The sequence below is a fragment of the Cylas formicarius genome, unplaced genomic scaffold (assembly GCF_029955315.1).
Source record: "Cylas formicarius isolate icCylForm1 unplaced genomic scaffold, icCylForm1.1 PGA_scaffold_3__17_contigs__length_32017465, whole genome shotgun sequence".
In the NCBI taxonomy this organism is placed as follows: domain Eukaryota; kingdom Metazoa; phylum Arthropoda; class Insecta; order Coleoptera; family Brentidae; genus Cylas; species Cylas formicarius.
The window spans coordinates 21,498,999-21,513,593 of record NW_026844326.1 but is presented as its reverse complement, the minus strand read 5'-3'; the positions used below and the strand labels follow the sequence as shown (position 1 = coordinate 21,513,593).

At 35.3% G+C, this 14,595-nt stretch overlaps 1 long non-coding RNA gene across 1 annotated transcript; it reads right to left on the bottom strand.

The window, feature by feature from the left end:
* Positions 1–5,575: 5,575 nt before the first annotated feature.
* LOC132699550 (uncharacterized) lies at positions 5,576–7,241 on the bottom strand. The gene is made up of 3 exons (XR_009618517.1): positions 6,549–7,241; positions 6,311–6,485; positions 5,576–6,224 (listed from the first exon to the last, which is right to left on the bottom strand). It is a non-coding gene; the product is annotated as an uncharacterized LOC132699550 (long non-coding RNA).
* Positions 7,242–14,595: the final 7,354 nt, after the last annotated feature.

The following is a 14,595-nucleotide window of genomic DNA, read 5'->3' as shown; positions in this document are numbered from 1 at the left end:
TTTCAGAAGGCATAGCGATTTCACATATTACAATATTACACATATATTACATTACAATATTTTACATGATAGCGTTAAATAAATAAAAATAAGGACTTTTTCAACACGATACAGAGAACTTACATAAGAGATTGGAAGAAACAACTGGCAAATCAAAAAGGAAGATACCATTGTTAACAAAACACAGAAAACCTAGAAAACAGAATACGACAAACAGAGCACTTGGAAACAATACATAAAAACATTGTTTATTGACGACGGAGAAGTTCCATTGGAATTCCTAAAAATTGTAAACGACAAAAATCTCAAAAGAATGCTCAAATCGATGTTTGCACCTGTGCCAAAGAAGAACAACCCGGGGTCTTATGACAACTATCGCTTAATTAGCTTGACGAACTTTCCCCAAAAGTTCTCTTGAAAGTTATACAACAGGGAATCTACAAAAGATGTGAAAAATAATTACATACCACTCAATTTGGAAAGGCGGAATGGGATTCAGGGAGGCTCTATATGCAATGACAGTTCTAATTGTCTAGAATATGATAAATGTACGTTTGGTTTTTTCCAAAATGCTTTCGATCAGATGCAACAGGCAAAACTTATAGAACTTATGGACTGATATTTCTAGAAAAGGGTACATGCAATATGCAACGATGCTTACTGAATCATGCCCATCAGACTAAATTTTTTGGTCGTTATTCTTGTACCGGGTAGAGGCTTGGACACTTAAAGCTCAAAAGATTAACAAAATGACCATAGTTAAAGTTTGACAAACATCTTACCTGGAGCACTTACTTCGAAATGAAAACTACGTATTAGTACATACAATCATGAAAGGAAGAATTGATGACCGAAAGTGGGTGGTAGATAAAAGAAGTCGGGAATGTTCGAGACTGAATGAATATAAACGTAGAACACCTAATGTATGTTAAAAAGGGACAAATAAGCATTTAAACGTGTGGTCGCCAACCTTCGTTAGAAGACGGCATGTAAAGAAGAAGAAAGTAATAAAAAATATAACAAAGGCTCCTTGCAATAAAGACCTTTCACAGGAAAACTTGATTTTGTTGAATGATAAGGCAACGTGGAAAATTCTGTCCACACGATGTCACTTTAAACTTACCGTCAAAATACTATAGCAGGTTCCTGATTAACGAACAATGTCACGAAGCGAGACAGCACTTCTATAATAACAACGAAATGTCAATCATTTCGTCATCCAGTTTCCATTCGATTACTGATTAGATGATTAGAACGATCGGCCAAAAATCAGCCGAATCACGTCCCCTCATTAGTAGCGTAGCAACCTATAAAAGGTAATTAAAACAAAAACGACGTATTCCATTCCCAATAAGTTATTGCATAAAGCAACCACCGTCCGCAATTTTTTTTTCTACGTTAAATAATTTATCAATATTCATATTACTTGCGTAATTTTGAACGGCGTTTTGATATAATTACCTCCCGTGCAATCGGATTGATAATCTGTGTGTGGCTTTTTTGTTCTCGGGGAGATACATATTTAAAAAGGAGCACGCAATTAATGTACGCCGCGGTTACGTAAGGCGCTCGACGTTGGGCAGGTTGCTGAAAAGCGATTTGGCTACGCTGAAACGTCTAATTTCGTCTCTTTTTTATTATTTTACTTGTTTGGTCCTACAACCCAGACAATTTTGGCCAGCTTAATATATATTGCAAACAATAATCCACAGATTCCCCTGGGATGCTTTTTCTGGTTCTGGTGGTGAGTATAAGACATTCATTCAGTCGACCAATGCACAATAGAGATCCAACAGACATCTTCATAAACCGAACAATGATGCACAAAGGTACGACGCCTTCGACGATTCAATTAACAGATATGCTAATCAAAAATTTAAATAGAACGACACAATTTTGAACCAATTTTTATATTGGAACCGGACAGGAACAAACGTCCGCCATGTGCAGTGGTTTCCCCCTTGGGCTGTCGGTTTTCGTTAGTTAGTTGGCTGTGATTTTGCTGACGATGCGTAGCATGTATGTTAGTCAATTTTCTGTTCGTGACATACGAAATTACTGTTCTTGTTACTTTCTAAAATCGATGAAATCGAATTTTTCGAAAGTATCTGCGCTCGTATAAAAATTTTATATCTCGGTAACGGTAGGTCAGAAATAATCACTATCGAAAAAAATTTTTTTTTGTCTGTTTGTCCGTTCTCCGTTCTCGTATTTTGTTTTTTCCCGAATAACTTTCGAACCGTTGGAGCTACAAAATTAAAATCTGCCATCTTGTTGACCCACCAAGAGGCACATAAGCTTATAAGAAATGGCCTTGATCAGTCGCCGGTATCCACCTTGTTTGGTGATTTTTGACTGATTTTTGGACCTTGCGATGAAACACGATAAGTATCTGAAATTTAAAGCAACCGACTTCAAATTTGGCACATATATGCAGCTTTGCCCCGTGATGAAAATATTGAAAATAAGAGTGGGAGGAGCGGGGGGGTCGGGAAGTATTCTAAAAAAAATAAAAAATCGCGTCTGCAAGGGTCTACAAAAAACATCATTGTTCAAAAACTGTTTACGCGACCAAAAAAATTGTTGAACCAGAAGAAGCAGAAGATACGGCCCTATAAACTTTTATTCTTGACAATTTTTCAAAAATATATAGTGTGCGCCGCAAATTAAAACAAAAATTGAAAAATGGTTCCCCTATTATTGAAAATTGGTTCAGATATCACGTTCTTTTATATTGCGATAAAGCCCGCACCTATTGTACGGGGTGTTCCTGATATTCCGTGCTAAATGAGAAATGTATTAAGTGTTCTAAATATGCATGTATCAACTTCAAATTTAGCAGAGAATTAAAAGTCCGTGTCCACATTTAAACGGTAGAAATTCGGCGCAATCAAATTTTACCAAATATTTTTTAAAAATGTTTGATTTTTTTTTGTGGTAATTTTAGCTTCCAGAAAGATGTTTTCCTCCATAATCGTTCATCCGATTGGCAAAATTCTTTAACCGGCAGACGCAGAAGGTCCAGTGCAATAACATTGATTTCGGGCATTTTTTCAATTATTTTCAAATAATAGGCAAAAATCTGAAAGACCTAGAAAATTGTTTTTTACAGAGTAAATTATTTGCTGCAAATCGAAAATCCTAAAAAATATGGCCAATTGGTTCAAACAGTGTCATAGCCCGGATCAAAAGCTACAATTTTTGTATTTGCGGTTTTCATACACTGCTCGGGATATTTGAAAAAATCCATATTGAAATCGTTATTTCGAAGACTGTCAAGACGCGATGACGTAATTGATTTTTACGGGGCACTGCATGGTTTCAGAAAAAACTGATTTTCTCGAAAACCATTTACTGTTTTCAAAAAATTCTTGAACCAGGAAACGTGGAAAATTTAGGGCTATAACCTCTACTTCGAACAATGATTGAATCATATACAGGGTGTGTCATTTATGAGCAAAAAATTTAACATATCCTAAAAATTTCCGTTTTTGTGGGTAAATTATTGGCGATAAATGAAAAACCGTTAAAGATGGGATAATTTTATTTGAACAGTATCGTAAATCGTGTCGTGAGAGAGTTTCAGGTTTTGTCAATTATACGGGGCGCGAGATATTTGAAAAAATATCATTTGACAACGCTATTATTTGTGCAAATTTTAATATTTGTTGATGTTTGCTGTAACTTTGAAGTTCGACGATATGTGAAGGACATTTTATACAGGGTGCATAATTAAATTACATCGATTTTGTGGAAGTTCCATAATTCTCCGCAGGAGCACGATAGAAAAACAAAATGTTATAGGTTCTTTTTTGATGTGTAGGTGTACAAACACATTTCATTTGACTAAAATAAAGACTAGTGTGAATAATGGGTAATGGTACGATGCAAAATTTGTATGTTCGAGAAACTACTAAACATATTAAGTTGCAGATAATTTTTGGATGATTAAATTCAGGCCTCTTGTTTTTAAATGTCGAATCTGCTTCCCAATTTTTTTTTATAAATCCAAGAACATGGGAGTTGGTTAAACAGTTTTTATAAGTAGAAAGGTTGACGGCAAAAATACAAAAATATAGTATTTGTAACCTACAGCTAACAGTGAAAACCGCTAATCGAGTAAAAATTTTCTTGTTCAACTAATTTTATTAGATAATTATAAAGCAAAGTATGCCAATTAATCCAAAATGAATACATTATTTTTTCTATTCCTTATTTTAAAATACAGTATTGTGCACTGATCAACCACTGTAGAAGGCCGCTTCAGAGGTTCCCGTGAATGTGCATATATTCCTGCGGTTTGTGCAAAAATGTGCTTTAGACTAAATCTACTTAAAACTTAAATGCGGCAGATTCTCAACAAAAAATATGGCAATCCAAATTGAAAACTTCTTCAGGGTTAATAAAATAAATCCTGGAAAGCAATCTGATTTTCTTTTATACAACAGCTGTCCTACTGCTCTTTCTGATGTAACGGACGACATTTGCAAGACCTTAGATAGTAACAGTGCTCTAATACGATTGGATTCACAAAAGCTTTTGATATGGTAAATTATACAATTCTTTATCTTATCTATCTTACATTACATCGGCTTCATTTCACAAGCCTCAAACCTCTATCTATCGGACAGAACACAGAGAATGGTTGTTGATGGGTGTGTCTCAGATAACTTTGATGTCGTTATTGGTGTGCCTCAGGGTAGCATATTAGGACCACTGTTGTACACAATTTATACATGTCAATTTCCTAGAGTTCTGAAACAATGCGATTACCAAATGTATGCAGACGACAATCAAATATATTTTCAATTCAAACCAACTGAAACTGAGTACACATTGCATTAACTACGATTTATCTAGTGTTTTCCGAGTTAGTCAAGAACCATCTTTTAAAAACAATTCCACTGAATTCCGTTGCAAATCTGTTTTGTGGGGAACATGTTAGAAACAATATACCACACAATCTTAATATTGAACTGTAAAACCGCAAAAAATCTTGGTCTTATATTCGACCACAAACTACGATTTAAAGAACATATAACTTCAAAACTTAAGGATACTTTGCTCTAAAAATAATATTGACACCCTTTAATTTTTATGACAATGTTTATGGTCCTTGTTTGGATTCTTTTGACACATGACGCATTAAAAAGCTTCAGAATTCCTGCTTGCTTCTTATATTTGGGATCCGTCGAAGGGAGCATAAAATACTTAAACTCAAAGATATAATGTGGCTACATAGGCCTAATCGGCGCATCCTGCATGCAACATGTTTTTGTTATATATATCAATAAATTTGGCATTAATAATTACTCTTGCAACGTCTAAATACAAATTAACGCTGGAACTATTTAGTCAGCAGTAAGGTGTTTTACAACACATGGTATTTTTATTTATTAATTTTCTTTGTTCCACTCGTACACTAAAATTCGTCCTTTGTCCTCCCCCCCCCCCCCGCCCCCCGAAACCATTCACTCACCATTGCAAATTTATTTATATTTATATACGTTGTTAAACTAGGAGTAGAGCGTATTATAATACTTATTATATATTAACTGTTCCATCTAATTAAATTATGTACGTACTGTAATAATATTTGTAATTACTTTAATAATGAATTTCTGTAAAGGCTTTTTTGGCTTTAACGGCAACTAATACAGGGAGCTTCATGTATTGGGGGCTGAATTATAGCCATTTAGGCGTTTAAAATGGTTCATTTTTTACTCATTATTGTTACAAAGGTTTAGTTTTTATTATCATTATTATTATAATAAAATGGGTTTAACTTTTTCATCACTTTGTGCACTCAATTTGTATATTGGAGAAAATCTCCCCTATTTTGGGGTTAAATAAAAAATTCTAGATTTGAGGGAATCAATCGTAGTTTACAACCGACAGGTTCTTAGGCTGCGAGAGTGAATCTGATTTCTAGACGTTAAATTCGTACTAAAAAATTCAAATTAGTAAAATTACGCGTTTAAGTCAATATTGTAAGTATCTAAAAGTATCTTCAGTTCTTGATACAGTCGGGCATTCTACTCGTGAGGTATAATAAATATATAATAAATTTAAATATAACAGACTTGTTTTTCCAGAATGCTGAATCCAAAGTTACTGAACATCTGTCAGCGGCCATATGAATGGATTTTCTTAAGTTTTTCTTCATAGCTGCTTCGGAAGTTCCTGTATTACCGGCATAAGCAGGGCCTCTATACCTCTAATAGCTATATGAAATTAGAGAAAAAGCTAGTTAAATTCGGGATATCGATAAATTTCAGCGTGATCGAGTTATTGGAAACTACCGACTTACCTATATAACCGCTCGCGGTTTTCAGTAACCCAAAGAGATAATCTATTCGCAGCCTTAAGTGACCCCTCTGGCGATCCGAACACACATGTGACACACATTAACCCGTGTTTCTCGTACAGAGTGCAGCACCTTCTTGGGGCAATAACCGTATCGAGCGCCTATCCTCCCACGCCCTCTAGATCGCATTAAAACATAACTGTAAGCGCATGTAACTGACCAGCAGAACGTTTATTTTTACCCAAATATGGTGGCACGTCTCGGACTGCGGCGCGAAAACTACACTCTTAATTTTAATGGGTTCGGTGGCATTATTTTTATCGAATCAGTGCGTGAGGTTGCAGGATTTAACGGGCCGTGTGGATTTGAATCTATTATTATGGTCCCAATAGACGTTTCTTTGTTCCTTATTATTTATATACATAGCTAAATTTAAAATATTTTATCAACATAAAGGTTATGAATGAATTCAGCAATTTTCAAAGTCGAAAAGGCTTCACTTCACCGGTGCGAAAAGTAACATCTAAAATCAGGTTTATTATTGCAAACTTTCCAAAAGAGTGTAAACAAAGGCATGCAAAGACAGGAGGTCAAAGCTGTGTAGTACGATAGTGTAGTTTATCCGCTGGTCCATTGTGTACATTTTGTGGCAAAAGTGTTTCATTTTCTCGTCTGTTTTCTGAAAATTTTATGTCATTTTTTTAAGTTACGCATTTTTTTCAAACTGTACGATGGGCGTCTTTTACAATCTTATGGTATAAATGCCTCGTCCGTAGTAGATATAATGGTTTGTCCTCAAAGACGTAATTGAACGGTTCAGAATATATTGGCAGCCATCCGGACAGTGCAGAAAGGCATGTTACTACTAAGAATATTGAGAAAACTAAACGAAAGGAAAACAAAAACTGTATGCCTACAAAAAATTCACCGAAAAATCAACGAATAAAAAACAAAGAATACAATACTTATTAGCGAATTAGGGGACAGAGATGACTGCATGAAGTTTTTGGATTGTGATGAATGCTGCAACATTGTTAATTTTGGTAATAGTAATATATCGTTTATTGAAACTATTGGCTATCACTATACAATCTGAAGAACAAATGACCAAAAAAAATTATGTTCTTTGCTACTTCCGATAAGTACAATCTAAACAAAGCTCACTCACACAGGTGTTTGTTGCGCTCTTTATTTCAACTAAAAAGCATCTCTTAAACCTTTACCCAATTTCTAACCCCATCAAATATATTTTTGTGTTAAGGGTTTAAATAAGAACAGACTGTTTCTGAAATTTAATTATATAAATATATTTTTCTGGAACCAGGAATTTTACGGACACTCAACAAAACCTAGGGAAACAATAAATGTTGACATATCCTACAGAGAGAGAGAGAGAGAGAGAGAGAGAGAGAGAGAGAGAGAGAGAGAGAGAGAGAGAGAGAGAGAGAGAGAGAGAGAGAGAGAGAGAGAGAGAGAGAGAGAGAGAGAGAGAGAGAGAGAGAGAGAGAGAGAGAGAGAGAGAGAGAGAGAGAGAGAGAGAGAGAGAGAGAGAGAGAGAGAGAGAGAGAGAGAGAGAGAGTAAAAGGCTAGAATTTTATTTCTCTTCTTCTATTCCTTTTGTTTTATTGCTACAATTTCACACGCTTGTTATTGAAAAATGTATTCTTTCTGGAAACAATAAATAAATTAGAATAATAACAAATTATGAATTAGTAATTCCAAATAATACTAAATACGCATTCACGTAAAATAATTTCAGTTAATTTGCAGTTTCCTCCCGTTATCAAATTATTAGTTCGTTAATTGTTCAAGGTAGGATTCAAGGAGACCTCTAAAAATAATATGGAAATTCGTATCACTATTGGCTAGAGCGTAGCGTTGTGCGTTTTTCTCTGAATCTAAATCGAATTAAAATTTATGACATGCAAAGTTCGCCGGAATACCGCTTACTTTATGGCGAATCGTATAAAAAATCAATACGCTACCATATATCAGACAGAAAGTAGTTTCTGTTTCGTATGTAATTACCGCAAACCGATGGCGACGTTAATACACTTTAAGCGAAACAGGTAAAAACATGAATCTGCGTCGGTTTGCATATAATATGCTTATTTACCGCAGCATTTGCAAATCGAACTGTTATAAAATATATCGTGATTAATAACTATAGGGTGATGTTACTTGCGCTCGAGCGTGCTCATTGTTCATTCTTCATTCTTGTTATTTATGCTTATCTCATCTTATTTATCCTCGATAGGAAACAGATCTGGCTAGCTCGGTGGTCGGGGTAAGCGGCCATTTAACGCTACGGGCGATATCTGGTCGAAAAATATGGCGTGATGATTCTTCGTTAAGTATATTCCATAAATTTTCCGTCACTAAGAAGCCGGGTCGGATGCACAACAATGCTGAAACGTCTGCGTGGGCCGCCCTGTAAATACAAATGAATTGCGTTTAAAAATGGCGCGAATAACAACAGAGCGCGAAAACGAGATTAATAAAAACAAGTGATGCAATTTTGCGGTTACAAAAGCAATCTTCCAATGACGTTTTTTGTCGTAGTAATATTCCGGTCTAATATTTGGAAATTGATATTTCGCGTGCAACGGCGTTTTGATTAAACGAGACCTCCTGACGAAATTCAATTTTTTGATCGACCGCTTAATAACTAGCTACTTAGCAATTGCCTAAATCATCCTACTTTGACAATAATTACATAAAATTTTAAAATTAGTTAAACCATCCGTTTTGTCATTCATAGCAGTTTAACGAAATTTCAAAAATTTTCAAAAACTGTGATTTTACTCTCCAACTACTATGGTTTATATTTTAAAGACAACAACATTTTCAAGGCACCTTAAATTAAACAACAAAAATTTTTCTGCTTCTGACTACTTCATTTTGGTAAGTTAATTAAAATTAGTGCTCTTCATATATAAATAAAAACTGGACAAGACTGAAAAATCACATTGAGACTACAGCAACGAAAACACAGGTAATTTAATTTTGATAAGTTGTCAATACTAATCAAAATCAGATTTGTCAACATCAACTATAAGGCGAGTAACTATTCGAAATATTGTCTATATTCAACTTTATTCATTACTCATTTTTTTCATTTAATATCGCTGCTTGAAAAAATTAATTTACTACAGGCAGTCCGTTTTACCTGTGCCCATACCAGCGCAATTGGATTAAGTAAGTAAAATTTAAGAGGAAACCGGAATACATACGAGGTGTGTCAAAAAAGTTAGATGACTTTTCTAATTGGGCGGGCTATGTACATTCGATTTCAATTTTATGTTGGTACAACTGTCCCTAACATATGTTCATAGTTTCAAGAAGTTCGTAATTTTTTCCGAATTTTTGGGCATGAACAATGTAGTAGCAAAATTTGTTCCGAAACTGTTTATTTTTGAACAAAAAGGCCGTCGAAGGAGCATCGCTCAAGAGCTGTTAAATGGTAAGATGCTCAAAAAGGTAATAACTGGTGACGAGTTATGTGTATATTATCCAAGTTGGATCAAATGTCAAGAGGTATGTTTGATTATGCAGGTTGGCAAGTACAGTCAGTCCTTTTCCTTGATAAGCAACTAATGCTCTGCGGTTTTAAAACAATCAATTGTGACACTTTCTGTGTACATCATAACACTTATAGACTTTGAGAATACCGAAAATGGTAGAGAGACATACCAGAACGTCTCGAGTATTATCAGGCTCAAAATCCAGGGCCTTGCAGTTATAGTCAGAACCAGATATCTTCAAAAATACTATAACAACACTCCAACTCATTTAAAAGAAGCTCCACAAAGAAAGCTCAAGAAATTCTCAGAGGTCCATCGGCCGAATTTACAGCTAAGCTACAACAGAAGTCAGAAAGCGACGCTGTGGAATGTAATCAGAGATACCAACCTAGAACTACAGGCGAACTGCTAACTCTCCCAGATATTGATCTTTAGTTCTTTCTTGCTAACACATGCTATGCTATAGCATTCGTAATCTGCTATTACTTTTATATATTTATATTATTAATCAATTTTTTGGAGCTTGGATTTAAGTAAAGTTTATAATCCAATAAATTAATCCTTTAGACTCAACTTTTGCTCCTCCCATCATCCTTATTTCCTTATCATCTCGCTACTCGCGTCATTGTTGATTTATCCATCTTATATATTTATCCCTCCACTGCTACGAACCATCCTAACCTGTATCACTGTTTAGAAACGTTTTATCAGCGCCATCTCTAGTTCAACATTTAAATTAATCGATACTCGGTTTGGCAATAGCGAACGCTTTCATTTTCTTATCAATTTCAATAGGAATTCGAAAAAATGGCGGCCTATCAGATTTTACACAATGCCGCTGCTGCAGCTGCGGACGAGTTATGGCAAATTGTCTTTCGAGCTCTAGCCGTTTGGATTTTAGATCGCTCATTTAGATGGGTTCGGACAGTCTTTACGGGCGTGAAAGGTGCTGCTGGCTGGCTGTTACGGAGTTATAGTTTTTAAATGTTCGAATGAACGTATAACGCGTGGGCGGGACTCTTTGGACCGGAATCGTTATCATTTAATTTAAAACCCGTAAATGTCACATCCAAAAGGTGCGCTTACATCGTTGGTTCGACTTTTGGAGCTAATAAATATTCGGGGTTCTAAATGAAGGATACGCCAGGAAGTTTTTATTTTTAAAATTTCAAATTTATTTATTTCACAAAAAATAATTATTCCTTATTCTGAATTTTTCAGAACTTATCTAAGACCTAGTGTAATTCAATTTTAGGGAAAAAATATGGTGTTTGCATTTTGAACATCCATTAGAATATAAAACTCGTTAGTAATGATATCACTTAATTAAGTCACTCACATCGATTAAAATTATTCCTCTCATTTTTGTATTAACAATGATTACTTTTCATCGACAAATATTTATGTAGGTATAAAATTTTTCTTATACAATGCTGTAACACCACACTAAAATTCACATTTTTGAGTGGAACAATTTTCAATTCAATTCAATTCAATTTTAAGTTTGGAATTAGAGAATACACGAATTTGCACTTTGTATTAAAATCATGCTATTCCGAGGAATGTTTAACAGGAAACAACTCCTGACTCATCTTTGAAATAGTCCTGTCGTTATATCTTCATAGTGATTTTTAATATTGTCTACAATTACTGAAAGAATATCATCAACTCCAATACTCCATATTCGAGACAAGATTCACCAAGAAAATTAGTGCTATTCAACCAGAAGCGTCATCAATGCTTCTTCACCTATAGCGTTTTACACTTAAAAAAAACTCCTCGTACGGAAAAAATCAACGGAAACTGTTGCTAAATTTCACCCGGCGTAGTGTTTTGTGAAAACTCCAAGTTTTTGGAACTGACCCACAAAGTGGAAAGCTTTCATCTTCAAGAACCGATGAAAATGTCAACAGAATCCGGGATTTTGTGCTTTCAGATCATCGGTTGACAGTCAGAATGGTCCGGGAAGAGTTGAATTTGACTAGTTTATCCTATTTTAACCAACGAATTTGGGGATGACAAAAAATCTGCTCAAAAATGATACCAAAAATCCTTTCGTGAGACCAAAAGGACACCCATTTTCTAGAACGTGTCATTACGGGTGACGAATCTCGGATGTTTTTGCCTTTCCAAAACAAAAAAAAGCAATGGTGAGGACGTCGAAGGTGCATGCATACTGATTTGTTTTTTCGATATTCACGGAATCGTCCAAAAAGAGTTTCTACTTCAAGGTCAAACGGTCAATCAACCACTCTTACTGGGAGGTTCTTCGAAAAAACTGGGTTGCATTACGATAATTCTGCTTGTCACACAGCAATTTCAATTAACAAACTTTTGACCAGAAACAACAAATTCCTGCTGCTCCTTAATTACCTGACCTGAGTGTTTGTGACTTTTTCTATTCCCGACATTGAAAAATCACCTGAAGCTGAAAGCTATTCCAGTATCGGAGTCCCAGCACTACTATGTGGGAACAACAGTCTCCAAAGCTGCGTGGCATCAAAAGAAAGTTATTTTCAGGGTGACAATATACAATTCCAAATTCCAACTTTAAGAAAAAACAAATAAAAAATTCGTCTCGAGTATTATCTGGCTCAAAATCCAGTACCTTGCAGTCATAGTCAGAACCAGATATCTTCAAAAATACTATAACAACACTCCAACTCATTTAAAAGAATCTCCACAAAACTGGACGAATTACGAACGTAGCAAAATGAAGTGGAACAACGGAGATTCGCAACGCGGTAGATGACAAATGCACTTTGATCCTTGGCACGATTAATAACCGCCAAGAATCCGTTTCGCAACGAGCCGGGCAACAAAGCACGCGCCGCTTTGTCGTAAGACTAAACTAAAAATTGGGCAGTTGGGCAATGGTGCATTATACGCTGGGCTCTCGTAATCGGCCGCTACGTCGAACGTTCAATTTCATTTGACAACACAATTAATATATCACTCGGTATATCATGATAGAAACGTTAAACGGGCTTTCGGTGGTTTGTTTGTTTCGTCCATTGATATTGCCCAACGAGCTGTTTTAAATTGATTTGTGCGTATTCGTAAGGATTCCGGTCGAGATTTCTAACCTAGTTGACGCTTTTGTAAAGTCTTTACGTCGATGGTTCATAAATTGTTGCTATTGACCATTTGTCCCATAGGATTCATACCACTTTGGTGTTTCTGCAGGTTGTTTGACACTTTGAAGAATAATGTTCTCTTTATTTGAAAATATATTTTTATTGTGATAAACATAGTATAATGATGATACATTGTTTACATAAGAAATCTTGTTAAAACTATGATGATTTCACATCCCAGCAGTTAAGCTTTGCGATTTTTTTTTTGGGTTTGCGTTTTTGAAATTATTTTTTTTAAAGAGGTAATTACGAATTTGTGGTACTTCTTAGACTACGTTATACGTCAAAGCTAGCCTTAGCTAGATTAAAGGGCGCGCTCCCTGCCCAGCATGGACCGGAAACTTTTGCCTGTCTGGCGAGGTCTGTCATTAAAGAGCTGATATAGGGAAACTCCATAATACAATTTTTAAGTCAATGGGATGAAACAGAAAACTGATGGCAAGCTAGTAAGCTGTTGAGCTATCTGGGTTATTGCACACGCAGGTTGTGCGAACAGGAAGACTAGAAAGTAGAATACATTCTTTCCGAATATGCTCAGCCCTGAGTGCTCTGTCCAGGAGGAAGCACAATGGGTCTGTGGCGTAGGTAACCCTCCTTCCCTCACATATGCAGTTACAGAACCATTGCAATTCATTAACCTTAAACATATAAATAACCCACGAAGTATCGAAATACTGATAAATTTTAAATTCAAAATTTGAAATGTTTAAATATTAAAACATCATCAACAGAATCAGTGTCAAATATTTCAAACAAGTATTCAAATAACTGAGATGACTTGGGACATAAAAGGATTTTGTAGGCCGCAGCTTAAGGCTTTGCGGAAAATATCCGACAACTTAGAAAAACAAAACCTTTCTTCGTTACAGTACAAAAGTAGTAGTAGTAACTGTAAACACGTTTAGTCTGCATTTTAGAAAACCAACGAGATAATTAGAGACATACAAACCTCAGACGCTACAAGTCGAGATCAGAGACTTCATACTGCTCAAAAAAAAATGTGTGGGTAGATTCTAGGATTTGCAAATAAAATTTGGGCACGCACACGCACTTCTTGTCCACCTTGAGAACTTGAAAATATAATAAAAGAATTATAGTTGTTGGAAAGTTTGGGGTCATTGCAAATTTACAAAACATAACATCATAAAGATTCGTTTATGTTCTTTTTTTTTTCATAACTTCATTAATTAAAATTTCATTAATTCAATTGCTCGTTTTGGAGTCTAAATGTTTTTGATATTTAGGATCGATTGGGATGCGTATCATCACAATCGTCAATCGTCAACCATTATCCTTCAGATACCATTTCTTGAACCTCAATTACCTTTACCGCTGTTGACTGATTTTTCTGATCTATATGTAAAAGAATAATTAACACCAAACAAAAGTAAAATAATAATCAATACCAATACCACTTTATTCCGTTGAAATATCGTCTGCAAATACTATGGTCAATTTAAAGCATCTATTAACACAACTCGTATGTGTGTCACAATACAAAACCGTATAGAAAAACAAAAATCGAAAACTCGAAAAGTGACAAATAGTTCTTTTGTTTGGACTTAAACAACGCGGCTCTGGCATTCGCTCGTGTCGACCGAGCTTATCAAATGACCTATTCTAAACA